This window comes from Hylobates moloch, unplaced genomic scaffold, assembly GCF_009828535.3.
Source record: "Hylobates moloch isolate HMO894 unplaced genomic scaffold, HMol_V3 SCAFFOLD_22, whole genome shotgun sequence".
Lineage (NCBI taxonomy): Eukaryota > Metazoa > Chordata > Mammalia > Primates > Hylobatidae > Hylobates > Hylobates moloch.
In genome coordinates, this window is record NW_026652297.1 from 37,616,963 (window position 1) to 37,644,751 (window position 27,789).

The 27,789-nt window shown below is 38.0% G+C and overlaps 1 long non-coding RNA gene across 2 annotated transcripts in view; it reads left to right on the top strand.

Annotated features, from left to right (window-relative positions):
- The first annotated feature begins 333 nt into the window (after positions 1 to 333).
- LOC116461930 (uncharacterized) overlaps positions 334 to 27,789 on the top strand; it is a 176,479-nt gene continuing 149,023 nt past the window's right edge. For both annotated transcript variants that reach the window (XR_009211687.1, XR_009211688.1), the window contains exon 1: positions 334 to 374. This is a non-coding gene — a long non-coding RNA (uncharacterized LOC116461930). The remainder of the gene's footprint in view (positions 375 to 27,789) is intronic.

Consider the following 27,789-nt stretch of genomic DNA (forward strand, 5'->3'; position numbering starts at 1 on the left):
CAGGGTGAGAAATGAAGGCCCAGGATCACTAGATCCTTCCACTTTCAAAGAAGCTTGAGTTTCCCGGAGTTAAGTTCCCACTGTCACTGATCTCTTTAGCTTTTTTCTCCTTCCTTTCAGGAATTCAAAGGAAGAATGTGGTCTCCAGGGGCATTCCCAACCCTACCATCTCCCCTCTGGGTGCCCTCCTTCACTGCAGTTCACCCTGTAGACTTTATTCACATCACCACCAAGGTGATTCCCTCACAATGTGAACCTCATTGTGAGGTGAACAGAGAGGACTCCCTGCTCCTCCTCTTTCAGACCCAGGAGCTGTCTTTAGCCCCCTTCTGAAGACCACCCTTTTCCTGTATTTCCATCCAGGCTTCGGTCAAGTAAGCATTCCTAAATCCCTTAGAGATGAGGGTTCTTCTCCTGTCTGGGTCTAGGGCTACATCATTTTGCCTTCAGGTTTGAATTGCTGTTCCTTCAGCCTCACTTCTCACCAATTGCACTGTGTTCCCTGGAGATGGCTTTGAGGACATCCTGGAGGAGCTGTGCTGGGGTGTCAGCCTGGCACCCTCCCCTGGGCAGCTGCCCTGCCTGCCTTCTTAACCTCACCTTGGACTTTCCTGTTTTCTCTCCCTTTCATTCATCTTTGCCAAGAGATGATTCTTTTAACACCCTGACTCTGGATCAAATTGTCCTCTATCTCCTGAAGCTTCTCTTCATTTGAGCTTCTCTTCACTTTTGACTTTTTTTGCCCATTGCATTTGAAAACGGACCTATTTCTACTTCTTTGAATTCTGAATGTTCTTCTAAGGGATCCAAATAACCATCAACATGTAAAAAAAAAACCTGCCTCTGTCTTTCTGTGAGTTCTTCTCTAATCACCGAGAGAACTATAGGATACACACAGTCATCTTTTTTTTTTTTTTTTTTTTTTTTTTTTGAGACGGAGTCTCGCTCTGTCGCCCAGGCTGGAGTGCAGTGGCGCAGTCTCGGCTCACTGCAAGCTCCGCCTCTCGGGTTCACGCCATTCTCCTGCCTCAGCCTCTCCGAGTAGCTGGGACTACAGGCGCCCGCCACCACGCCCGGCTAATTTTTTGTATTTTTAGTAGAGACGGGGTTTCACTGTGGTCTCGATCTCCTGACCTCGTGATCCGCCCGCCTCGACCTCCCAAAGTGCTGGGATTACAAGCGTGAGCCACCGCGCCCGGCCCACACAGTCATCTTTGAAAAACTCATCTCTTGGGTAGTGTCTTGACCTCCCAGTCCCTTTGTAGGAACATCTCTGTTGAAGCCTGTCCCTAGCATAGACAGGCTGTTCTTGCTTTAGAGTCTGAAATGTGTGTGTCTCTTTTCCTTGACTCAGAAGAAATGAATTTAAGAGATACATATTGTTTTAATCAAAAACTTTTTTTCATTAACCAGTAATACAGATAGTTTCAAGCTATCATCCTTTCTCTTCTTCCCTGGGACAAACATCACTTATTCCAGTAAGCAGGAAAAATATTTTATGGCTGCTATGATGCACATTTTATCAAGCTGTCAACTAAACTTTGTGAATTATTCGTATAGAGTATTTTGGTGTTGATGTCTGGGGGCAAGGTCAGGTCAGGATTGCTAAAGACGAGACTAGGAGACTTCATTAACGAGATTGTGAAGATTCTGGAATACCATATAAAAGGATCTGGAATTTTATCTAGAGAAAAGACATACATTTAGGTAACAGTGCTAGGTTTTAATACAAAATAATGTGATGGCAGGAAGGAAGATGATTTTTAAAGATAGAAACTAGGATTAGGAAGACCAGCCATGGTCATGGATGCAGAAAATAGTGACAGATTCGAGGGAAAGAATTGGCAGGATTTGAGGTAGGTGAGGAAAAGGGAGGGATTCTATTTGGTGGGAGGGATTTCAGATATAAAGAGAAAGATGGATGATTTGAGAGCAGGGTGGGTGCTCTAAAGGTAAACTTTCAGATGGTTCTAAAGTCATCTCTGCAGTAGGCTATTTCTTCAGAGGTCTAGTGGAGTGCTCACAGACCACCAGTAGAACAAATGAAAAGTCTTGGTGGCTGAGGCCACCTCCTTTCCCCGCTTTGTAAAACAGGAGGAATATAAGGGTGCCTTCATGGGATAACTGTTCACAAAGCTACCCGAACTCTGGTTAGAAACACAAAGAAATGATAAATGTTTGAGATGATTGATATGCTAATTACCCTGATTTGATAACTATACATTATACATATCAAAACATCACTACATACTCCATATATATCTGCAATTTTATGTGTCAATTAAAATTTTTTTTAAATCTAAATGTTAATTAGAGTCTATTGGAAATTTCACTACTGGCATTAAAAATCAGAGCCTTTGCTGCTGAAATTTATGTTCTCCACTGGTAACCTAGGAATTCAAGTGCTGTTCAAGTTTTCAAAAACAAGCATGAAGCATTAAGAAAAATGTAATTGTCAACAGAAGGAAGTAAAATAGAAACACACAACTCCCTATGATCAGCCTGAGGTAGAGTCAGATCCTGGCCAAACCCACAGCAAACTTCATAAATTTAAAAATAATTTTCTAAGCGTTTACAAATCCATTGTATTATGATCTTTTTTAAAACGGAAAAGTCATTGTATCCCCCTATTATCTAATGCTATCGATCATCTAATAGATACTCTTGAGGAAAAACATCTGTTAATACCTCTGAGCATTCTTCATTGTACCCTAAACACATGAGAATTCCCTTTCTTAAGTAATTGACCTTCATTATCATTGTGACGTTATTCTTATTCTGGGAACCAAGCTCTCTGATTGGGAGTCCCACCTGGGCTAACCTCAGTCCCTATATGGTTCCTTCCTTTAGCCAAGTTTTTGTTTGTTTCGTTTTGTTTTGTTTTGCTCCCAGGACTCTCCACCATCCCATTCATGTACCCCTCCCGGTAGAGGGTTGGTTAGTGGCCACACTCAGCCTGCAAACCTGAAGATTTAATACGCACAGCGTTGCTATTTCACCTTCATTTTTGGAGGCTATAGGATTTTAGAGTGATAGCTTTTCTCTTTCAACACTCTAAAGCTGTTCTATTTTTCTTTTCTGGTTTGCATTGTTTCTGATGAGGTCTGCAGTTTCCCTTATTTGTTTCATAGTATTATTTATTATTGTAAAGCTTCTTCTTTCCTCTGTCTGTTTTTAAGATATTTTTTTATCTTCTGTTTCTAGCAATTTTATTATGATGTATATTTATGTGGTTACTATTCTGGGGAGTTTGCCAAGCTTCTTAGATCTGTTAGTTTATAGTTTTCAAAAAGTGTCAAACAATTTGTCCATTGGTTCTTCAATTTTTTTTTCTTCTTCTACCTTGTTTTGGACTTCAGTAATATATATTTTAGACTAATTATTATTGTCCTATGGGTCACTGTCTCTGTATTTCTTTATTTTTATTCAGTCTTTTTAAATATCTATTCCTCAGTTTGTATAGCTTCTATTGCTCTATCTTTAAATTTACTAATTTATCTAATCGGCTGATAATTCTGTCTAGCATGCTGATAATTTTATCCATGGAACTTTTTCTATTTTCATAATTTTTAGCTGTAAAAGTTCTATTTTATTCTTTTTCAATCTTCTATTTTTCTCATTAGTTTAATGGTTATTCCTCTAAATCTATTAACATATTTATGAAAGCAATTGTCAAGTCTACTAAATTGATCATGTCTGTTATTTCTGGATCTATTTCTACCATGGATATTTCTCCAGGTTATACTGAACATTTTTCTTTACGTACCTCAACATTTTTGTTTGGATGTTGAATATTAAATTATTAGGTCTAGATTTTGTTGTGTTCTTTTTAAAGAACGTTGAACAATTTTGTTTTGGCAGATAAGTAATTTGCAAATCAACTTGATCCTTTGAAGTCTACTTTTAAAGTCTTGTTAGGCAGATCTAGAGTAGCCTTTACCCTAGAGTTAGTTCAGCCCTAATACTAAGATATGATTCTTCTGGAGTCTCTCCTGAATATCTGAGTTTTTAATGCATTGTCTCTGAGAACTTTAATGTCTCCCAGCCCCGTGTAAGCTCTAGGAATTTGTCAGATTAAAACTCTCCAGTAGTTTTAGCATACTATGTATGACAGTTTCACCCACACATGTCCAGTGTACTACGGCATCAGGTCAAGTGGACTTAGATACAGATTTCTGAAGTTCTACTTCTGTATACGTTTCTCTTCTCGGGTACTCTGCCATCTGAATTCCAACCTCCTTTGCCTCCCCTAATTTCAGCATCTGTATTTTAAGTTAAGGGAGACCTTCCTGCTTTACTTGAATTTCTTTCCTTGTCCCATGATCTGGACATGCTTCTGGGTAGAAATCCAGGGCCAATGAAGGGCTCACTGCATTTACCTTTTCTCATGGATCACAGTCCTGAACTTCTTCTTATCAAAGATCTAAAAACAGCTATTTCATATTGTTTTTTAATATTTTATTTATGATGCAAAGGCAAATCCGATATGTAGAAGTTACTCTGATATGGCCAGAAGTGGAAATCTTATCTGCATAATGTATTAAAATTCAAGATTTACATAAAAATCCATATATATATATATATATCTTTTTGAAAAATAGAAAACAGAAAGATCTAAACAGTTCTACCTTTCATGAAATTTATTGACTGAAGTCGATTTGCAAGTGTCCACTTTTTGGTTGAATATGCATGCCCAAGTTTTCTCATTTCCACCAAGATAATGTCACTCATTTTGCCTGCTGCATTTATTCTATAACTACAACCACAGATTTATTCTATAAAGTAATACTAGTCAGTATTTTTGATCAAATGATGACAATCTTTGCAATGCAGATAAAAAAGCAAAACTTTAAAATGATAGCATTTTATATAATATTCCAAAACATATACCATCAAGCATTACAGGAATATGCAAGATATTATGGTGGCAGAAATATAGCAATGAAACACATTTTAAATTGAATAACAATTTTTAAGTATTTTGAGATGGCAATATTGAAGAGGAAGCTATCCAGCTACTTGTTTACCTGTAAGATAAACATGGTGAAAAGAAATGTTGGAAGATGCTTACTAATGCACAGTTGTTAGCATATTGTTCTCAAAATGGCATTGATGATCATCATTAATCATGACTAGTTTGGCGTTTTCATCCAAATCCTGTCCTATACTCTTTACTAAATCTGGATGTCCTGTTTTTGCAGCCCCATAAGCCTTCCAGATCCTTAGACTTAAACCTGCAATCAAAATTTTTTTTTCTCCTTCCTCTTGATCCTTCCTATCCAGTAAATTGAGATTACTGACTTGAGGCTGGATGCTGTGGTTCACGCCTGTAATCCCAGAACTTTGGTAGGCTGAGGCAGGCAGATCACTTGAGGTCAGGAGTTCGAGACAAGCCAGACCAACATGGTGAAACCCCATTTCTACTAAAAATACAAAAATTAGCTGGGCGTGGTGGTGGGTGCCTGTAATCCCAGCTACATGGGAGGCTGAGGCTGGAGAATTACTTGAACCCAAGAGGAAGAGGTTGCAGTGAGCTGGATCACATCACTGTACTCCAGCCTGGGTGACAAAGGTAGACTCCATCTCAAAGAAAAAAAAAAAAATCACTGACTTGACCTTGACCTTCATAGTTTCTCTCCTACCTCTTTCTACTCTTTGTATTACCGATGTCTTTATCTTTGCTCCATCTCTGCTTCCCCAGCTAGTTTCCACAATAAATATTGCCAAATATTAATCTTCCTAATGTAAACTCAGGTCATATTACTTCCCTGGTTACAAACCTTCTGTGTTTCCTCACGGTTTATAGAATGAACTAAAAACTTCCTAGTCTTTCAAGGTCTACCACAATTTAGCCACAGACTTGTTCTCATCTTATTTCTTACTATTCCCATTTATGTATATTACCTCTAAGATACCAAGAAATGTTACTTAGAGCTGAAATAAATATGTATCCTAAAAAGGCCTCGAATCTTTCAAATTCCTCCTTACTTTGTCCATGCCATTGCCTCTGTTTGTTGTGTTTATACCAGTATTTTATGTGTCCAAACTCTACTGTTACTCAAAACTCAGCTCAATTACTAACCAGTATATATCTTCCCTGTTTCCCCCATTCCAAAGCTTTTCTTCTGACTATGGGACAACTTTAGCAATTTATCTGTTGGTATTGAGTTGCAACTTATCACTTATTACCTTGTATTATTGTTATTTGCATGCACATATATTCGTACATGTCTCAATAATGGATTATTTCCCTGAAGGCAGGATTCTGGTTCATTATTCTGTCCTTTACATCCCCTTGCATGGTACCTTGTTGGTCCTTGATAAATATTAAGAGGATGAATACTTCTCTGAGTTCTGTAATGCAGTCTTCTAACACTATCACTTTCATTGCAAGTAAATATGTTGGTTACCAGAATAATCATATATATTTAGTATTTTTTCCTTCCGTTTACTTTTTAATATTCACATATATTCACGTTTATTATGGTAAGATTGAACTCTGACATTGTCCTCAGTACAATTTTGTGTTTTATAAGGGGCCTGATTTGAAAAAAAGAAGGAAGAGAAACCAAAGATCTGAAACCCACAGGCTCTTTTCTTAATCATGAATCTTGGCAGTGAGAGTTGCAATATGTTGCCACCTATTAATTAAATCTGTACTCTGGTGAATTGGCCAAGAGAGAGAACATTAAAAAAAAAAAAAAGAACCAAGAAGGATGAGGAGGATAATAAGTCTAGGAAACCACTTGGGTAATCAGAAACTTTCATGTAGAAATACCCCGGCCATACCTTTTTCCCAGGGGCTGTGAGAAAACTGCAGGGAAATCTGAAGGCCAAGAAAGAACCTAAAATTTTGGCTGGTGAGTCACCACTAAAATATGTTAATAAATAACACTGAACCAAAAGTAAGAGCCAATTATGAGCTTAATCAGAATCAGAGTGTAAGATATGGATGAAATTTTAGAGACCATCTAGATTTTAGAACATTGCTAATCATTACTGAAAAACAGATCTCTTGGAACATCTGTTGATGGCTATGAACTCTGCCTTTAGGAAAATGCACATAAAAACAAAATTAGTCTTAGATTGAGATCTTTTGATTCAGAGCACATTTCATCATTAAAGGCATGAAAAACACATTTCGGGAAGAGCTGGCAATCTGCTCAAGATCACATAGAAAGTTAGCGACAGGGAGGTAGTGTCTCTGAAAAGTGCCTACAGAACTCAAGCTCCAGTCTTGGGATTAATCCAACACATTTTCTCTCATGTGTAGTAGTGTTCCACGCATAAAGTAATCAATTTTATTTGAGTAAAACTTGCTTAGTTTTTTGCTTTCTAGAAGGGAAACCAAAATAAAAATGTAATGTCTTTTGTGCTAGGCACTATACTGGGTCCTTCCACATGTACCATTTTACCATTCCGACAGCCGTAGATAATATTCTTATTTCACAATGAGGAAATGAATATTAAGAAAGATTAAGTTGACTTTCCCAAATCAATACAGATACTATAAAATAGGGTTTAGATATGAAGCCATAGTTCTACCTCAATTTTGGTGATTTCTTTTTTCTATGCCTCCTTACCTTTCACTCTGCTATTATGATTCTCTGGGAAGGCTTCTTTTGATCTGGCAAATGAAATAAGGCTTACTGATGCTACTACAACAACAATGATTGCATATATTTAAAGAAATAAGAACTTTATATAGAAAACCCACCAACAGAACTGTTTGGGAATGTCTGTATACCTTCTCTGACACAATTTTTCCAGTTATTATTCTAGCTAAGTGCACCCATTTCTTTCCTCCCTGTTTAAAACATTATCCAGCGCTGACCACACAGCTGGTAGAACTGTTTTGGAGAACCACCCATTAATATGTACCAAAAGCCTTAAAATTTTGCCTGCATTCTGTCCTGGGAATTCTACTTCTATTAATTTATCCTAAGGAAATCATTGACCAACAAATAGCCGACAAATGTATGAACATGTGTGTCTAAAATAGTTTATCATGACTTAAAAATTATAATATGAAACAAACTAGGGATCTAGAAATAGAAAAGTATAGTGTCTTCATACAACGTTAAATATGCAGCCATTAGAAGTGATGTTGTAGATACATGTTTATTGAAATGTAAATATTCTCATGGTGTAATTTCATAGCTAAGGGTTGTATTGCACTTGAATTATTGTTTTTAAACTCTATTACATGACCATGTATTATTGACCTATTATTGATACATATATACATTGTTTCCATTTTTTAATGTACTATAATGGTCTTCATGTGGGATCTAGGCAGTGATTCTACCTTGTTCACTTCTTTTCCAAATACCTTTTCTTCTGAAGGAAGGGGTCTCTATGCCTTCACTTTCGTCTTACGGGAACTTCCCTACGTGGCAATTTACATTCTATCCACACTACTGATAATGGTAAAACCTTATTATCATCTAGGTTAGTCAGATTTAGCATTTGAAATATAAAAGAGAGATTATGAAACTTAGAAACTCTCTTCCCCACTCAACAAACCTTGGCTTCCAAGACAATTTCTTTGCTGTGGAATCAAAAATACCATTTTTGAAGTAGAAATCTGAATATTGGCTCTTTCTCTTTGAGCTTCTGCTTTAAAATCTTAATTTGTCCCCAGATCAATGGAGGCCTCCAGATGAATAGGTTACAAAGATATGGGAAAAGATAAAAGTATATTTATTCGTAGTTTAGCACACCAACATGGTGCATGTACACATATGTAACAAACCTTCACGTTGTGCGCATGTACCCTAGAACTTAAAGTATAATAAAAAAATAAAAATATTAACCCCATTAATCATTAACTTTATTGTTTAATTTGAAAGGGAGAAGGATCTTTATAATGAGCTTTTCCATACAAGAACATGCTGTATCTTTTAAATTAGTTAGGTCTTCTTGTATATCCAAAAATATGTTATGATTTTCTTCACAAACATACATTTATTATCACATTTATTCCTAGGTAGCACAGAGTGGCGGTTGCTGTTATAAGTGTTATCTTTTCCTCCTCCATTTTATTTTCAAATTATTGACAGTGTTTTGGAAAGTAATTTGTCTTTTAAGTTCATCTTGCACATAGCTCCCTTGTTGAAATCTTTTATTTATTAATTTTGTTTGTTTGTTTTTGAGACAAAACAAACAGGGTCTCTTTCTGTTGCCCAGGTTGGAATGCAGTGGAGGGATAATGGCTCACTGCAGCCACGACCTTCTGGGCTCAGGTGATCCTCCCACCTCAGCCTCCCAAGTAGCTGGGACTACAGGTGCACACCACCACATCCAGCTAATTTTTTTGCATATTTTATAGAGAAGAGATTTCACCATGTTGCCCAGGCTGGTCTAGAACTCCTGGGCTCCAGTGTTCCACCAGCCTCAGCCTCCCAAACTATTGGGATTACAGGTGTGAGCCACCACTCCTGGCTGAAATTTGTTATCTTTTCCAATCTTTTTCTTAGACATTGTGAGTGATTCTTCTCTTGTATGCCCTAGATAGACAATAGTGACTATCTTATCTCTTTCTTTTGAATATTTATTCCACTTATTTCTCGTTGTGTGTTTTACATTAGTTAGAACCTTAGGGAAAATAAGAAAGTGTTGAAGTGTAGCTATGATATAGGATAACTATATCACATTTTTAAGCTTAAAAAAAACCCTTTACTATAAATGGCTAATAGTTTACAATTAAGTATCATGTTTCTGTTAGTTATCCATCCAGGCTATGGGATTTTCTTTCCGCTCCAAGTGACTAAAGATTTTAATTTTAAAAAGAATCAGAAATGGGTGATATCTATCATTAAGATGATCATGTTTTTTCTCCCTTAGTTTTTGGTCTATTGGATTACATGGATGGATTTCCCAATGTTGAAACCTTCTTATATTCCTCAGTAAATCCTAATTGGTCACAGTATATTATTAGATTTAACTTGTGAATACTTTGGTATTTTGTATCATAGTGTTTGCTAGCAAGACTGCCCTATAGTTGGGATGATGTCCATCAATTTCTATGCTTTGGAATAGTTGATGTAACATAAGAATTATATTCTCCTGGATATTTTGGTACAATATAATGCCAAGGGAGAAAAGCAATTTATCGACTATTATGTATAATATGATCCATTCTTGAAAATACAAATACACATATGACAAAATCTGGATGAATATATCAAAGGTTAATAATATTTCTGAGAAGCTTCATTATTGGTGTTTTTTCTTGCTTTTTCTCAACTATAATTTTTAGTATGTCTATAGAGGATGCAGACATTCTGGGGGAAATATAGGAGGGTCAAATGTTACATGGGGCAGAAACATAAAAAGCATGGTAGTTAGAAGCCACTGATTCTGGGAATATGCTCTGAGATCTTCAAGCAATAACATCTTGCACTGAAGATTTCTGTGCCAAACTCTCTGCTCCCAGATAACAGATTCCTGTTTCCAGAATCTGCACCTCATGTCTGTACTCACCTCCAAATTTTGACCTGGCTCCTGCTAGTCTGACCCTTTTGTAGACCTTCTGATACCAGTCTCTTTATAGATACTGCATTTTTTTTTCTGACATTTGGGCATCTTTTGGCTATGGCAGTGCCCCCTGTACCTACTGTCCTCTCATGGCTTCATTCATGTGGTCATAACTCATCTCACTGCCTCTTAGTTGGGAGCTGACACTTGATTTGGTAAAGAAGACAGTATGAGAGTGTCTGGGTCTCCTTTCTTTAGCCTTATATCAAGCTGTTTCCCAGATATATACTTTGCTTCATCTGGATTAAAAAAAAAAACCCATGAGGAATCATGGCTACTAACCGAAATTTACTTTTATTTTTTGACTTGAAAGCAAAAAAGTGATTTTCCCAAGTGAGTCTATCGATACGGGATAAAGTACGGTAGTTTCAGAGTTCTTATTTATGGTCTTTCCAAAGTTTTATACTTTAGAGTTAGGATTCTCAGCAGATTTTCTAGTCATTTAGAAACAACCCAGGGCAGCAAAGCAGGGTGAACGAGTTTAGGCTACAGCACATTGCCCCTTGGGGAATCCTGCTCACCTTATCTATCCCTCTCTTTATGGTCTGCGGATACCGCATGGTGAGTATTCTCAGAATTGCCAAGTCTGCAAACACACTGCCACTTAAACAGTCTACTTGGTCAGAATGGTGCTTTCTCCCACATGTTCTCAGAAGACTGATAGAGGTGCCCCCCTGGAGTAATGAAAACTAAGTCTTCCCTTCTTTCTAGTCATTTGACATAAGGCAATTTTAGCCTCTGTGTCTCATGTTTAAGGGCCTTCCTCTGAAATCTGAGAAACTTGTTTTAAATGGTTAGGATGTTGCAGTTTCTTACCACATTTCAGGCAAAGTTCTTCCCACTCGGGTCATCTGCCTCACCTTTGTGGGATTCCAAATTGAGTGACAATATGGTGTAGCAGTTAAGAAAATGGACTCTAGAATGGATTGCCTGGGTTCAAAATGGCCACCACAACTTTAATCGTGTCTACTTGACCAAATTAATTTTTCTTTTTTCACCCTTCTTTCTCAATCTGTAAAATTGGGGAAAATAATAGCGCCTACTTTATTATGTTGTTGGGAAATGTAAATGAGAAAATTTTTTTAAAGTTCTAAGCAAGAGTGTCTGGCATATGGCAATTTGTCAGTAAGTGCTATCTATTCTTATTTTCATCAAGTGAAGGTGTACCCAAGGCAATGTTCAGAAACATTGGCTCCTGGCACAGGAGTCATGCCCCAACCTCATTGCTCTCATTGCGCAAACACACCTTCCCTGTCCGTTGCAGAATTCCATACCTGCTCCACAGGCTCACAGTTTTGCTCTCTATAGCATCAGCTGAGAATCTGAAAACAAAACATCCTGTTCTCATAGTTTTTCAACCTCTTCATCTGCGGTGACCTTCTCTTTCACTCATACCTTGCCATCCGCACTCATAACGGCACTCCAGCCCTCATCATCACTAGGAGCTGTTATCATCTTTTAATTTGTCAATTGATGCTCACTTCCTAACACAACATCCGCCCTTCCTCTTAACTTTCTAATGTGTCCTCACGTCCACAGGACTTGGACCTCATCCAATGCTGCCTAATGCCTTCTCCCTATCATTTTCAGTCACTGAGTTCCTTCTGTTATTCTCCTGTCTCCGTATTCAGCTAGATTTTGTGATCTTCCATTATGTTCCTGCTCTTGTCCAGCTCATCTTCCATTGTACCTCCTTCCAAATATGCCAGCTCTTGGATAAATCTAACCTCCAGTACTCAGTGCTCAGGACACCTTAATGAAAATAAGGGGGAAAAAAGCTGAGATAAGTAGGTAGAACAAGAGAAAAGAAAAATATCTGCCTAAGAGGGAAGGTATTCCAGATGATCTTGTTATGGGATTTATATATATATATATAAATCCCATATATATGTGTATATATATGTATATGTATGTATATATATGTATGTGTATATAGATACATACACACATATATGTATGTGTATATATATATACATACACATACATATATGTATGTATATATGTATATGTATGTGTATGTATATATATACACATATATATGTATGTGTATATATATGTACATTCTAGCAATCGAACATGACAGCCTTAAATTGCTGACTCATAGCATTACTTAGAAATGAATTTGAACGTTGGAAAACTGCAGAGTTCAGTTTGTAATTTTCCAAACCTCTTGATCTCAAATTCAAAATGTAAATTTTATAAGATTAGACTTCAAAAGACTTCACTGTAGTATAGTACTTAACAATTATTGGCAGGTGGAAGGGGCTATATCATGTCTTCCATAATCACATAATCACATATTTGGTCCTTTTCAAATATTCCAAAAGGCCATTTGAAAATGTAGTGTGTGTGTGTGTCTCTGTGTGTGTGTGTGTGTGTGTGTGTGTGTGTGTGTAGTTTGTATTAGGGAAGAAGTTAGAATACGCCTTATGAGGAAAAAAGAAACAAAAAACACAAATAAATTTAGAGCAGCAAATCATATCAATTGTTCATTATGTGCCATGTCTAGTAGTCTCACTATATTTTAAAAAGAACTAGTTCCAGCTTTAAAAAAAAATAAGGGAATAAGGCTCAAGTTCTTTTTCTCTCCATACAAGCTTGTTTTCTAAACTCACCTCACATATTTTTTTGAGACACTTTTCACACACTGGATAAATGCCTCACTCTGCACTGAGTGGTGAAATGAGGACAGGTCAGGGGGAGGGCTATGTCTGGCAGAACTCAAATCAATTCACCTGCATCTGTTAAGAACTTTTATTATCCATGAAATTTATCTTTGGCCCTTTCTTTTCTAAATAAATTTTCTGTCTCTGCTTGCATCAGAAATGCAAAGACTGAAACCATGTTCTTTGCCAGCTTTTTACTTTTTATGAAAACAGTTAGTACCTTTTACAAGAGAATTTAATTTGCAATGATGTCTTCACTGCAAGTAGAGAGAGTGAAGGAGATAAAGGAAGAGAAAGGAGAAGAAATGAGGATCAAGAGGGAACAGTTGGCAGAATAGCATCTACAGTGTGCCCAGCATCCTGCTCAGAGCTTTAGCAAGTGTGGAAGCAAGAAAGTAAGATGTGGCCAGGCACAGTGGCTGACGCCTGTAATCACAGCACTTTGGGAGGCTGAGGTGGGTGGATCACCTGAGGTCAGCAGTTCAAGACCAGCCTGGCCAACATGGTTGAAACCCCATCTCTACTAAAAATACAAAAATTAGCCGGGCATCTTGGCGTACACCTGTAATCCCGGCTATGCAGGAGGCTGAAGCAGGAGCATTGCTTGAACCTGGGAGGCAGAGATTGCAGTGAGCCAAGATGGTGTCATTAGACTCCAGCCTGGATGGCAGAGCAAAACTTCATCTCAAAAAAAAAAGGAAGTAAGATGCTTCCCCGCCTGACGATGACATGTGGCTATCACACGCAGGTAGGCAATGGAGGTCACACCTCTGATGATTCTTCTTTTCTTTATTGTGAATCCACCCTGCCCCAGTTTCCTGCATATCCAGTCATTCAAGTGCACAAATAGGAAAATAGAACGTTAGAGATGGAAAAGATCTTAGAGCTTCCCCTGCTCCTAACCTTATGTTATATACAGATAAAGAAACTGAGGCTCAGGGATGGGACGCTTCAAGGACACAGAGTTGTTGACATCGCTGATTTGAACTAAAGCCTCTGAACTTCTCTCCAAACTTTCTGATGGAGCATGAAAGCAAGAAATTACGGAGTAAAAGTTATTCTTTCTAAGAAAATATATATATTTGATTCTTCTAATAGATCAGGGCCAGTAAACTAGGGCCTCTGGACCACATCTGGCCTGCTGTTTTTGATAGTTTGTTAGATCACGGTCACACTCATAGAGTTTTGTATTGACGATAGCTGCTTTCATGCTACAACATAATTACAATGTAATTACAATGTAATGACGACAGCCTGTATACCTGCAAAGGTTAAAACATTTGCTACTTGTCCCTTTGTAGAAAAAATATTTGCTGACCCTTAACCTAGCTTACTACTTTGTGAGGCCAGGGAATATCACTGCTTTGTCCACCACTGTATCCCTAGCATCTAGCTTGATGGGTCTTCAAAACTTTATTGAATAAGAAATTGATAAATGAGATCAACTCAAATATCCAAGTGAAAATTTGTAGCAGGGAGTTGGATAAACAATGGAGAACTTTAAAGTGATCTGAGTGAACAGATAAGTTTTAGAGGCTTTCAAGATTTTACAGTTTGAATTAATTTCTGCCCAAGTGCCATGTTTGTGCAGAATAAAGGTAAGACTGGTACCTCCTGTCTAACTTAATTCTCCACTGTCCTTTATGACTGTCTTAGGTGTTGCTTGCCAAATATTCAAATTGTTCCCATTTGGGGCTGGGCCATGTGGCTAGTTTTAGCGGATGAGTTTAAGTGGAAGTTGACATATGTCATTTTCAAGCAGCGCAGTTCATTGGTAAGACCCTCCAGAGTTTTGTGTTGTAGTCACAGTTACCAAAAATGCTCCCAGTAGTGACCGATATATCAACCTGGGCCCCTGATGCAGAAATGGGCAGGCAGAATGGAGGTCGCAGCTGAATCTCAATGACATATAGTATAAGCTACAGATAATATTCCTTCTATATTTATTTGCATGCTAATTTTTCAAGAAAGCAAATGTCACCTCCCCACCTAAATATAAATCCCTTGACACCATCCAAAATCATGCTTATCACTCATTGAACTCCTCAAAACACCTCTTGACTTGATTTGAATGGATCACAGTCTTGATACATTGTTTACTCAGTCTGTCAGTAAGTCTTTAATGATGCCTACTATGTGTATGGAAGAGACTGGCTAGTTGTTAATCAAACCTTTTTCCTTTTCCTCCTGGACATACAGTCAGACCACATTTCCCAGTCTCTCCTATAGCTCCATGTAATCTTGTGACTGACTTCCAGCCAGTGAAATGTGGGTAGAGTAATTCTGAGTGAGTTCTCTCTCGGCATGTAAAAATATCCTGCCTTGACTCCCACTTTCTTTGTTTCCTTATCTATTGATTTCCTTGTGATGATAGCAGAGCCTCCATCAGGCTAAGTTTCTGAAGGACTGTGTGGAGTAGAATCTCCAGTCCTTTCACATCCACCTACCATTTGGGCTTTACTTGAATGAGGAATAAAGCTTTTATTGTGGTACGCCATTGAGAGTTAAGATTTTAACTTTACATCTGCTAGCATTACCTTAACTAAGAAAGCAGTCTTGGAGTGAGGGATTACAAGTTTTAACATATGGTCAGGAAGTTCTCATTGAGAAGGTGACATTTGAGCAAACTTGTAAGAGCAGAGGGAGAAGCCATGTAAACGCGTGGAGAAAGAATGGTCTAGGCAGAGGGAACAGCATGTGCAAAGTCCCTGAGGCAAAAGCATGCCTGGCATGGTCAAGGACAGCAGTCAGCTCAGTGTGATTTAAACAAAGGATGGTGGATGAAGTAAATGAGAGCAGAAAGATGTTGCCAGATTTTACAGGGCTTGACAACTTTATAATACAATTCTAGGCACTGAACCTAGGCTTGTAGCTTATATGCCCAAAGGGCATTTTTTATTTTTTATTTTTTTTATTTTTTTGAGATGGAGTCTCACTTTGTCACCCAGGCTGGAGTGCAGTGGCATGATCTCAGCTCACTGCAACCTCTACCTCCAAGGTTCAAATGATTCTCCTGTCTCAGCCTCCTGAGTAGCTTGGATTACAGGCATGTACCACCACACCCAGATAATTTTTGTATTTTTAGTAAAGATGGGGTTTCACTATGTTGGCCAGCCTGGTCTCAAACTCCTTACCTCAGGTGATCCTTCCAAAGTGCTGGGATTACAGGCATGAGCCACTGCTCCAGGCCCCATTGTGCTCTTTTTTCAAGCCCATGCTGAATCATATGACTGATCTGAGTATCTTATACTAAATAATAATATAAATGATAGTATAAATGAACTCTCCTTGTTATAATTGTATGGGCACACTTTTAAGCTTCATACTCCATTTTAACTTTCCTTTGCAAGTATAGCAAAATTCTGTGCTCATATAGATTCAGAGAAAGGAGTTCATACAACTTACTACTTCCTATAAATCAGGATATAGGCACAACTAAATCATGACTTTTCCTACAAGAAGGGAGAAAAACTTAAAATCACTCCATACCTCATACAGACTCACAGAATGTTAGTGATTGCTGTCAGTGCAATGGGAGGTCAATATGAGATTTTCCAAATATTTGATTCCACTCTGGAGTTTGTCTTAACAATTGTCTTTTCAGGTGAGCTTAAGGTAAAAAAGATAACTGAACGCCTGTTCTTCTATTCCCTAAATATAATTAAGTCAAGAGGCTTACTGGACATGGCCATTAGTGTTAGTTTTCTGTCATCTTAATATCTAAATAGCATAAAATTAAGTAGTTTACTGTAGTTAGAAAATGACCAGTAGTAGAAAAATGAATGAGCAAATGCTGCAAATAGAAAATTTATAAAAGGAGAAAGTAAAATGCCTAGTATGTAACAAAAATATCTAATTGGCACAGTAATAAAAACTGCAGGGATGTATACCATTTTAAAAAGTATCAATTTGGTAAACTTAAATAAATCATAATGACCATTTTAGACAAACATAGGAAAGTTGCTCTCTCATACAATAGTGGTATAACAATGTAAACTAAAAAAAAAAAAGAGAGACAGCAATTTGGAAATATATACTGAAATTCTTAAAAGTATACATGATTCCTAGCTCTGCCTACTGAGAAGGCCTAGAATTAATACAACTCTAGTGGCAATGAGCACAACTAGTGCCCAGATCTTGGTTAGTCAATACCATTCACCAGTCAAAGAAACCAAGGCTCCTTGAAGAAATGGCTGACTTGGGGGCTGAGCAGGGAAAACACAAAGTAAGAAGACTGGAGCACCCCACAGTACAAGAAAGTTAGAAAAGAGAAACAAAGAATGTAGGACCCCAAACTGAAAGAGTTGGCCAAAGGCAGAAAACACAAGAAACAAATAAATAAAGACTGTATTGGATTGTAAGTCAAAGAATCAATAAATGTTATGGATCCATACTAATGATCAGTCAAGCAGGTAACCAATCATTTAATGGAGAAGAGGAAATCTCTTACATGAGAATTCCAAGCAATGTATGTGGTGGACTTAGTGACTTGGTTCCAAAGAATAAAGTATGGAAATAGAAAAATTGTAGCTGTGGAAAAATCTGGCAGACACCACTTTAAGCAAGTGGTAAAGACGAAGATTACCAGTAATAAGTCGTGATGACATCAGGTGCTCTCTTATATGATTCAATGAGAAGAGTACCTCAACTCTCTTCCCTCAAATACTAATAATCCTAGTCTAATAATGACAAAACATCAGACAAACCCCAAATGAGGGATGTTCAGCTAAATACCTGATAAGTTCCCTTCAAAAACATCAAGGTCTTGTAACATAGGGAAAGCCTAAGTTGTTGTCACAGACTTTAGGTGACAAAGGAGACATGAGGACTAATGGAATATAGGATCCTGGATTGGATCCTGGAAGATGGAAGGTCAATGTATGGAAAAACTGGTGAAATCTTAATAAAGTCTATAGTTTAGAAAAAAACAATTTGATCAAGCAGCATTACTCCTAGGTAATTATCCTGTGGAAACTCTTAATGATGTATGATATCAGTTCTCAAACTTTAGCATACAACAGAATCACCTGCAGGGACTGCTATAATCAGATTTCTGGGCTCCGCTCCCAGAACTGTTATCCAATATATCTGCAGGGAGGAAGGGCCAGAGAATTTGCATTTCTAACCAGTTTTCAGGTGCTGCTGCTCAACTGATCTGGGAATTTCACTTTGATAAACCCTGACATACGCAAACATTTGCTATAAGAATATTTACTGTCATAATTATGTATTGGATTACATAATTTTTCTCCTCTTCTCTTTTCTTTTTTTGAGACAGGGTCTCACTCTATCGCCCAGGCTAGAGTCCAGTGGCACGATCTAGGCTCACTGCAACCTCTGCCTCCTGGGTTCAAGTGATACTCCTGCCTCAACCTCCCGAGTAGCTGGGATTACAGGCACCTGCTACCACACCCAGCTAATTTTTGTATTTTGGTAGAGATGGGGTTTTGCCATATAGCTCAGGCTGGTGTGGAACTCCTGGATACAAGTGGTCTTCCCACCTCAACCTCCCAAAGTGCTGGGATTACAAGCGTGAGCCACCATGTCCGGCCATTTACTATCTTTTTCTTATTAATGTTTTCAAACATTTAAAAATATTTTCAAATGCTTCTATAATATCTGTGCTGCTTTTGCAGTAAGATAAAAATATTAATTTAAGTTAAAAAGGCAACCCTTTCTGACATGAGGCTCTTAATATTTACATGAGATTTTTGTGTTTTTGAAGGATGACTGATGCACAGGGAATGCTTTTAGTGGCTGCTTTTTAAAACTAATGTTCAATTCATTAAAGTGACAAATTAAAAACCCTAGTTTTCCCTTAAGCTTTCAAGTTTAACCTAAAAATAACATTATCACAGTTATAAGTCTACTGATACTTAACAGTCATTTCCAAGAGAACTAATTAATATTTTGACACTCTTCTAAATATTCTGTCCCATTTACAAACATAGCTAAACTGCCTTAAAATACTTTAAACTTCATTTATAAATTTAATATAATAGATTCTATTATTATATATTTTAAATATCTGTTCAACAAGCAAAACTTTCCCAGATCCTTTGACATTGCAAGTTAATGTATTAAATTATACTTTAAAAATATAATATAATCTCAAGTTCTTTAAAATAGCCTAACATTATCTATAAACTTAGTCAAAATCTCATATATTTCAACTTAAAATTCCAAGTCTAAACTGAATGACTCAACATGTTCTATGTTTCCTCATAAAGCTAATCTTTTAGAATTTTAAAATGCCAAATTGTTTTAAATGTGACAATCATTTGAAATGCCAGAAACCCAGATTATTCCTAAACCTAACATAAATGATCAGTTCGATGGCTCTGATTTAGTTTTTTGTATATGTGCTGTTGTGGGCTGACTTGTATGTCCTCCCTCAATCCTCAAATTCATATGTTGACATCCAAACCCTCACTATCTCAGTATAGGACCTTATCTGGAGATGGGGTCTTTACAGCCCTTAAGATTAAGTTAAAATGAGGGAACAGAGAGTGATACCATAAGAAGGTGGGAAGAATGTGCTTTGAAGACCATGTTGGCTATTTCACAAGTTGGGGAGAGCAGGTGAGCTGAGAGCTGATAACTGAAAGGAAGTCAGTATGAAGCAGCGAAAAGAACTTAGCTCCTCATTGGGAGGAGTAAAATGTGTTAATAGGCAAGCACCCTAGTGAAGTTAATGTATTCATCCGTTCCACATGTAAAACACACTCCTTTGGGATAAGTGACATTATCTAGCAGAGTCTACTGTTAGCATATTCATAATCCCTGAGTAACTGAGAAAGACAGTTTCTCTGAGCCCCTGTATTGGTTTCTTTTTCTTCTCTGTTTAGCTTCCCCACTCCCCTAAGGATCCTGCCTGGAATTGCCTCTCAAACTACATGCACTCAAGTCTTTGGTTTGATATTCCAACCTATGACAGTAATGCACGATTTATAAAATTGTATCTGGAGAGAGAAAGCTAATCTGGATATTTTAGGGGATGGTGGTAAGGGAGCAATCTCCTATTGTTGTAGTATAAAAAAACAGTGAATTTGGAGTCAGAAAACTTGTATTGGAATCTTAATTCTATCACATATTAGATGAGTGCACTTGGGAAATGGACCTCTTTGAATCGCCAAATCCTACTTTATAAAATGAAGGTAATAAATGATTATGAAATGAGGTAATCTATGCCAAAGTGTCAAGCACATAGTAGGTACTCAGGAAATAGGAATTTCCTTTCTCATTGTTTATATATTTGTGTTATTGATACATAGTTGAAAAGATAATGTGATGTAGAGAGAAAAGATTCTATATCAAACAAGCTTACATTTAACTTCAGTCCTGGCTTCAGACCATGATCCTGGGTCCAGTATTCAATAAAAGAAATAGTAGCTTTCCCCTCTTCTAGAACTAAGATTATTAAAGGCCTTTGTATTAAAGAGATAGATTTTACTCTAACACATATCCCAGATATGTATGACGTAATCTGAATTGTAATGTGGAATTAAAATATTGCATACCATGATCCCATCAATCAATTCAAACACCCCTCTTCAATTTGATGTTAAAAGTTTTATTACTTTATGATTGTGGAAAATTTGTAGATAATGTATTAGAACAAAAATCCATTGCAATGTGTTAGCATGAATCTAAATTTTAGGCTCAATAGGCCAGTCTTTTGAAATAGATTTATCAAGTGACTTGTATCTGAATGGTTAATCAGGTGTATTGGTAATGCTGGACAACTCAGAGCCATATTGTATATGCAGTATCCACACACATATACACACATACTAGGGTATTTATTTAACATGTATATAATTGTTAGTTTATGTCGGTCACTTTAGTTCCAAAATCAAAGAACTTGGCCCTATTAGCCAGAACTTAATTGTCTTGCTCACTTATCCCTACTGAAGACAGTATGATTATTAATCCTGAATTTTATAAGAGTCCATTAACTGAGATTGGCAGTGTGTTCCTAATTTTAAAAATCATTGATTTTATTCAAGCAAATGTTAATTTGGATGTAGAACTTGAAGGCTTAACTTTGTTACACTGATCATTGGGCTTTGCAAGGATTAAAAACTAAATGTGAAAATTCTGTCAGTGAAGTTGTGTTGAATTCAATGTTGAGCTATTACCTGTACATGGAAAACATGAATAATGAAATAATAGTAGGTGTTTTAAAAAGAACACTTATTTTATGGCATTATCCTAAATACTTTATGCACAACATATCAATATATTCTCATAACCAGCGTATAGAGTAAGGCCATCCCATTTTCAGTGAGAAAACAGAGGTTAAGGGAAGAGAAATTATTGTCCATGGACTTGTGCTAATAGATGTTAGAATGGGGCTTTGGAACCGATACCATTGACTTCAAAATTTTTGTACTCACTAGTGGCCTATAATGATTCATGATCAAACAAAATTTTACCTAAGATTCCAAGAGTCTCACAGCCTTCCAAGCTTGTGCCTGGGCCCACGGACTCTGGGCCAAGAATCTTTTTACTAGTTGCTGCCACTCATGCATGCCTCAGCTTCTCACCTTCTCCAGAGTTTAATCCCTTCATTAAAAACCACCATTGTTCCCTTTTGTTGACAAATTTGAGATGTCTTTTTTGATTTTTACATGAAGGGACCCTGGATAAGGCCTCATCTCCTTTCTAGCTCCATTCCCTTATGGGCTTTGTCTCCACTTCAGAACTACATGACTTCCAATTCAGTCAAACAGAGCTTCTTGCTATTCTCCCTGTACCAGCTTCTGAGGGCTGCAGTAACAAAGGCCTACAGACTGGGCGGCTTAAACTGCAGAAATGTATTGCCTCACACTTCTGGAGGCAGAAGCCTGAGATCAACATGACAGCAGGGCTGGTTCCTCCTGAGGGCCATCAGGGAGGAATCTGTTCCAGGTCTCTCCTTCAACTTCTAGTGCTTTGCTGGCAATCTTTGGTGTTCCTTGGTTCCTGCTGCACCCTCCCCCCAATCTCTGCACTCATCTTCACACGGTATTCTCCTTCCATGCATGTCTTTGTCCAAATTTCCCTATTTTATAAGGACACCAGTCATACTGGATTAGGGGCTCACCTTATTCCAGTATGACTTCATCCCTTCATCCTAATTACATTATCAATGACCCTATTATTTTTTCTTTCTTTTTTTTTTTTTTTTTTTTTTGAGACAGACTCTCACTCTGTTGCCCAGGCTAGAGTGCAGTGGTGTGATCCTGGCTCACTGCAACCTCTGCCTCCTGGGTTCAAGTGATTCTCCTGCCTCAGCCTCTGAGTAGTTGGGATTACAGGCACCTGTCACCACACCTGGATAATTTTTGTATTTTTAATAGAAATGGGTTTTGATTATGTTGGCCAGGCTGGTCTTGAACTCCTGACCTCAAGTGATCCTTCCACCTCGACCTCCCAAAGTGCTGGGATTACAGGCGTGAGCCACTGCGCCCAGCCCCAGTGACCCTATTTCTAACTAAGGTCACTGACATTCCATGGCACTGAAGCTAGAGCCTCAACATATGACTTTCAGGCAAACACAATTCAAACTATGACACCTCCTGGTACACCAAACAGTTCTGTGTTTTCAACCCCAGAGGATGCTTTTTTAGACTGTTCTTTCCCTACTACTTCAGAGTGAATTTCTAGTCAACATTTAAGGCCGTCCCCAAAGTAAATGTTTTTGCGAAGACATCTCTAACTCTTGCAGGTTGTTGGTTACCATTTCCAAACCTGAAGGATGCTCTTCTTGATCTGATAGCCCTCCTTACATGTGAGGGTGTAAGTTGTCATTTCTTTTGAAACAGTAAGCCCTTCAAGGGCTGTATCCATATCTTTTTCACTTCTGTCTTTTTAGTGCTATCCGGCGTCTGGCACACAGTGAGTGACCAGTAAAAGTGGTGGAGTGAGTAAAGCAAACATTCTCCTCACTCTATTAGGGTCCTTCTGACTTTCTGGTAAAGGAGGAGTAAGGGGTGGTCTTCCTGAGACTATTAATCTTACAAAATATGAGACTTCATGTTTAAGGATACGCGTATTGAAAACTTTTGCTTTGCTAAATAAAATAAAAGAGCTAAGATGATATTTTCTGGTGAAATTGTCTGATGTCATTTCTCATGTCCAGTGTCTAAAATTTGCCAAGCTTCAGCTTCATGCAGTCTCTCCCACTTCCTGGCTGGTGTTTAGCCATTCCAGAGGTCAACCAGATGCTTGCGCAGCTGTCTTGCGTGCTCTTGACACTTTCCAAAGTTAGGCTAGGCATCAGGAATGAGAAGCTATGAATTTTCCTGGTAATTTTTCCAGGGCTTGCCATCTCAATATGTGTCTTGCGTGTTCGTATCCACAGGTTCATACCAGTTGGAATTTGAAGGCAAATCCCAGCTAAGTACCTCATTCGAGGTGCAAACTGTAATGATAAATGTGTAACTCCATTGAGCAGAGTCTCTGTGGTGGAAATACAATGATGAATGCAATTCTGAGTTCTATCAGTCTTACTGGGATGCAAGTTGTTTAGCAGTCACAAATGGCTTAGCCATAATGCAGTCAGCATTCCCAAAGTAAAGCATTTCCATTCCTGTCACTACAAAGGATAAATTAGCTCCTACAAGGGAGGGAATAGAAATAGCTTCTTAAACACTGTCTTTAAGAGGTTGCTTAAAACCCTTACCATGACTGTCTCCATCACAGACAGCTGTGTTATTTGTTGATTTTAATACTGATGATTTGCATTCACGTAATAAGGACTCAGAATTACTTTACAAATAGTCTCCTTACACCTTACACTGCTGTTGCAAAGTAAGTACATGGTTAATTGTATTTTGTTCATTTTTCCAGGCAGTATCATGAGCCATTGAGTTTAATTTACCTAGAGTATACACTGATTTAATAATACACAAGATTGAAAAAACAACTGCAAAGTAATGTGGTTTATTTTCTTAACAGACATTCTAGAAATTCAGTATCACAATCTAGAATATAAATGAAATGTCCTTATTTAAATGTTGCTGACATTGCCAGAATTTAGCTTTGGGTAGCCTTAGTGGTAAAAGTGCATGATTTGTCCTTTGGCATTTTAGAAATGGTCAGACGACATCCAGAACCAAGTCTGGTGAATACAGTGTGTGGCCCCACTGCCTGACAGAGATTGGCAATCAGAAATAAAACACTGATTTCTATGCAGGTATACTTCTAATGTGGCTGTTCTGTAAATTTTCACATTGCCTGAAATGTTTTCAAATACAGCAGCATTACTGGAAAAAGTGTATACAGCCTCTCAAGATATGTGTATGATAAGTCAGCATTCGAATATATAGGTTTGGGTATATTTTCTCTAAATAGTCCCTTGGCCAGGCACGGTGGCTCACACCTATAATCTCAGCACTTTGGGAGGTCGAGGTGGGAGGATCACTTGAGGTCAGGAGTTCAAGACCAGCCGGGCCAACATGGTGAAACCCCATCTCTACTAAAAATACAAAAATTAGCCATTTGTGGGGGCACACACCTGTAATCCCAGCTACTCGGGAGGCTGAGGCAGGAGAATCACTTGAACCCAGGAGGCAGAGGTTGCAGTGAGCCAAGATCACACCACTGCAATCCAGCCTGGGTGATAGAGCAGGACTCCATCTCAAAAAAAATAAAATAAAAATAAATAAATAAATAGATAACATAGCCCCTCAACCCCACTCCCATCTCACTTGCCCTACCACCATTAGTGATTTGGTCTCAATTCTTCCTGTACCCATAAAAAGGGTTTCTGACTTTGTATACCCATTTTAGAGTTCCATGCCTCTGAGAACACACTACACCTCCTGTCCAACTTAAATATTTGCTTCTTACATTACACCCCAGTTTTGGTATCTGTTGTAGACTCAGACCCTGACTAAGGAATGCATCAGCCCAGAAGATGTCTAGGATGTTAATCTTTGTGGAGCGCCAAACGTTACAAGTGTGACCAAACCTTTCTGAAAAGGAAAGGAGACTGAGAAAATTGTAACTGCTCAAATTCCTCTTCTTACTCTACTAATAAAAGCCAATGCTTATATGTAGTCCAGTCTGTAGCAGGCATTGTTAGAAGTGAATAAACTTTATTAACTTCTTTAAATCTCACAACTTAATGATGTAGATATGATTATTATTCTCATTTTACAGATGAGGAAACTGAGGCAGAGAGAGGTTAAAAAATAGCATGGCTAGGAAGTGCCATATCTCATATGATGAATACTAACGTTACTATGGAAAATACTTCAAAAATCTCTTTAAGAAATGCCCGAAACCACTGCCCCACCAGGTTATATTTGAGAATCCTAACATGTTCATTTCATTTAGCTCCTCACTAAGGAGGATAAGCCCAGAGGGCAGCTGGGGTTTTTGCTTGGCTGAGGGTATGTACATTCTGTGGCCAGAGCTGATTGTTCAGGGCAAGGAAGAGAGTAAGCCCAGCTGCCTGCTGCCAGGCCCTTCTCTGTCCTTCCCCCAGGCAGCTCTCAATTTCTTCTCCAAATCAATGTGAACAAATGACCCAAGTGTGCACGTTGGAAAGGGTAGCAGTGTATTAGTCTGCTTGGGGTGTTAAATTATTAGCCTGCATGAAGAGCCTATATATCTTTGTCAGAAGCTGCTCAGGTTGAATGTATTTTAATGAAATCAGGCCGTGAAATAATTCAAAAAAGGAAAGGAGAGCTAGAACAGCAGAAAACTCAGAGCACAAGTGATACAGGCACTAGCACTACGTCCTGATGATAGGATGGGACTTGTCTCCCTAAACCACGAGAACTCCCACGAAGAGACTGTGTAATGGGCTTTGTTGGCTTGTTTTTGTCCTGTGGGAGAGAAGCTCGGCTGTGGTTGTACTGCCTTATGACACTGGGGTGTTTGCTGTAGTGGTGGAACCTTTTTCCTCCTCAGGAAAATCTACGTTCTTCACATCAAGATTCTCAAAGAATTTTACATACTTGCACCTGAACTAAGCCATCATTAGGCCAGAAACTAGAAATGGAATTTTATGTTAGGAAGAGACTGCCATGCCTGCATTGAGGAACTTGACTCAGGCCAACAGAGATATGCTACATAGAAAGTTTATCAGCAGGCTGGGCACAGTGGCTCATGCTTGTAATCCCAGCACTTGGGGAGGCTGAAGTGGGCAGATTGCTTGAGGTCAGCAGATTTTTATGGATGCACCATAAAGAATGTGTCATAATTACATTATCTTCCCTTCCCAATATCCACACTATCTCAGTGGACCCACTCTGCCAGCAACTACTGTTTCTTCAAATTTATCTTGCTTTTTGCATAAAGAACTGTTTTCTTAAAGTCCTGTTTCTGTTTAGGAAGCTCTCATGAATCCAGATGACGCTGAAATATAAACCCCAATGGTATGTATTTCCAGGCTTCCAACAAATATATTGCTCTGTATTCTCAACTAGCTTAACTTTGATCCCTAACTAAAAAATGTTTGCTGGTCCCATCAACATATGCATTTATGAGATCACCAATAAGATAGTATGATTTCAGGGGGTCTAGGAAAGGTGGAATCCCCATATATTTCTCTCATTCACTTGGATGTAGCCTGCTATTTCGTTATTAGCATTTCTTTCATTCACTTCAGATTTTGATCTTGTGACGGGTGCTCCCTCCTAAGAGATAAGCATTTCAAACTTACACTTCAGTGTGAAGGACTTTTCTGAAGGCAAATAAAATAGGTCGATATTCACAGAAAAAGAGGGTACTTGAAGTAAAAGAAGAAGCTGTCACTACATACAGGATATTTCGTGTGTGTGTGTGTGTGTGTTTGTGTGTGTGTGTGTCCTCAGAGATCTGAAATACACAAACATGGTTACCATCTTACACAAAAATCCAAAGATATTTTATTTCAGTAAATTCATTTATGTTAACTAAGGATCCAGGAGATAGTCTATAATTCGTGCTGCACTTCTATTTAAGTTTAGAGGGAGGAATATTTGGCTGGAGAACTGTGATCTGTTATCTGCATGGACCCAGAAATCAGCATCCAAATTTTCAAGAACCAACACTACATTTCAAGCCTTCTGTCACATATTCACCCCAATACACTAGTATCTGTAGAACTATATGTCCAGATTGTTGATCTAGACTATCTGAAAAATGCCAATTCTACTCTTAGGCCAACCCATTAGGTAGATTATCTATTCAGAAAGACATGCCATTTTCAAAGTTTCGCCTATTGGTTCTGGAGTCAGAGATAAACTTTCTCTATAAGAATATAGTTCAACAGGCCCATCATCTTTTCATTTTTTGCATTATCTCCTAGAGAAGAATTCTACGAATTTTGCACCATGCTAGTTTCTTAAAATCCAATTCCTCTTTCCTTGATCTTTATTTAGGGTCACGATCCAGAAAACCTTAAGAATCATTTCTATCATCTGATCTCTTCTTCTCAATTCCTTGTTAATTTCACTCTACCTGTAATTTACAGTGGGTATAACATTTCACATTCACAAATGTACATGTGCAAAAATGTGTTTTTGCAAAACTAAACGTAGCTTTACAACCTTATAGTATCTGTTTCCACCAGATAGCCAAAAACTTACACCAATTCAAAGTTATT